At 43.0% G+C, this 2,136-nt stretch overlaps 1 protein-coding gene across 2 annotated transcripts in view; it reads left to right on the top strand.

Moving 5' to 3' along the window:
• ZNF74 (zinc finger protein 74) overlaps positions 1-2,136 on the top strand; it is a 56,832-nt gene that overhangs the window by 1,202 nt on the left and 53,494 nt on the right. The window lies entirely within an intron of this gene.

The raw sequence follows: 2,136 nt of genomic DNA, 5'->3' as shown, positions 1-2,136 counted from the left end.
AAAAAAGAAAGAAGTGGTTTTCTGGGATAGGGCAGAGGGTGCTTCTGGGATGCCAGGAATGTTTATTTCTTAATCTGTGTGGTGACTCCCTGAATGTTCTCTTTTCAACTGTCTGTTCCAGGTAAGGTTTTTGCCCTATCCTGTGTTCCTATTTCACAATCAAAGTTGCTTAAAGATCACCTTACATAAGGATGCCTGTTATCAAAACATAGAAGATAACAAGTGTATAGAAAATGTGGAGACATTGGAACCTGTGCACGGCTGGTAGGAATGTAAATGCTGCCTTCGCTGTGAGAAACAGTATGATAATTCCTCAAAAAAAAAAAAAACAACAACATAAATTACCACATGCTCCAGCAATCCCACTTCTGGGCATATACCCAAAACAATTGAAAGAAAGATCTCCCGGCCGGGCGTGGTGGCTCAGGCCTGTAATCCAAGCACTTTGGAGGCCGAGGCGGGTGGATCACCTGAGGTCAGGAGTTCAAGACCAGCCTGACCAATATGGTAAAACCCCATTTTTAAAAAATAAAGATCTCCAAGAGATATTTGTATAATCATGTTCTAAGCAGCATTACTCAACAACAGCTAAGAGGTGAAGTCTACCAGCAGATGAATAAAGAAAATGTGGTGTATATATACAAGGAAATATTCATCCTTACAGAGGAAGGAGATTCTTGGCCAGATGCTGTGGCTCATACCTGTAATCTCAACACTTTGGGAGGCCGAGGCCAGAGGATCACTTGAGCCCAGGACTTCAAGACTAACCTCACTGGGCAGCATAGCAAAACCACATCTCTACAAAAAAAATTTTTTTTAAGTAGCTGGGTATGGTGGCCCATTCCTGTAGTCCCAGGAGGGAGAAGGCCGTGGCAGTTGGGGAGGTGATAGGTCAAAGGGGTTTGAGGTGATGAGTGTGTAGGACTTGGACTGAGGAGTAGAGGCCGAAGGCCTGACCTTGGAGTCTCCCATTTCTGGCTGCACAGCTTGCCAGGTAGAGATGGTGCATTCCCAGACGAGCACACACGTTGTTTGGATGATGTGGGTGAAGTGTGATGAGTCAGATGTTGGCTCGGATGACCTCCAGAGGAAGAAATTCAGGCCACCCCAGATTCAGAGCACCAGGGAGCATTACAGAGTAGAGGGAGAATTTTGGAGTTGCCAACATCTCAGGGAAGGGTAGAGGCCTAAGGGAACTGTGCCCAAGGCTGTTTCAGTAGAGAGTGAGAGTAGTGGGGAGGACAGGGTGCGAGGAAGAGGTACAGGAGATGGGCAGTGAGGCCTTGGAGGTTGGACGGGAACCAAAGATGCTGGCTTGTAGGAGCTGGTGTGGAGCTGGTTTTCTTTTCAATTAAGTTCATTAAGGTAAAAATTAGCTACAGTAAAATTCACATTTTGAGTGTACAGTCTGATGGGTTTTGACCAGTGTATTGATCTGTGTAACTACCACACCGATCAAGGCAGGGAACATTTTTAACACCCCCAAAACTTCCTTCATGCCTCTGTTGTCAGTTCCTGCTATTCCTCACTGCAAGCAACCATTGGTCTGATTTCTATACCGTAGAACTTGTTTACAACCTTATATAATTCACACCGTAGTATATATACTTTTGTGTCTGGTTTTTCTTCGTTCAGATATCCCTGGCCATCCATAGAGTATGCATGTTAGCAGTTCGTTGAGTTTTATTGAGTGGTATTCCTTGAATCAACCTATCACAGTTGTTTGCTTATTCGTTCACCTGTTGACGGGCATTTGAGTTGGTTCTAGTTTTTAGCTCTTATGAATATATATGGATATAAGATGTTTATCATTTCTGTATAGGCCTTTTTGTGGATATCTATTTTCATTTGCCTTGGATAAACACCTAGTTGTTCTGCTCGGTCATGGGGTTTAACTTTACAAGTTAAGTAGCAGTATGTTTAAATTTATAAAAAACTCTGAAACTCCCAAAGTGGCCGATTCATTTTACACTCCCACCTACAATGTGTGAGAAATATTTGCTCCAGAAATTTGTCAACACTTTATATTGTCACTCAAGTTTTAGCCCTTGTAATTGTGTGTGGCAGTATCTCGTTGTGTTTTTAACTTGGATTTTCCTGATAATGATGACCATCTCTCTCTCTCTCTCTCTCTCT

Source organism: Cebus imitator, unplaced genomic scaffold (genome assembly GCF_001604975.1).
Source record: "Cebus imitator isolate Cc_AM_T3 unplaced genomic scaffold, Cebus_imitator-1.0 Scaffold461, whole genome shotgun sequence".
Lineage (NCBI taxonomy): Eukaryota > Metazoa > Chordata > Mammalia > Primates > Cebidae > Cebus > Cebus imitator.
Note: the sequence above shows the minus strand (reverse complement) of the source record. Positions and strands in the feature narration are given on the sequence as shown.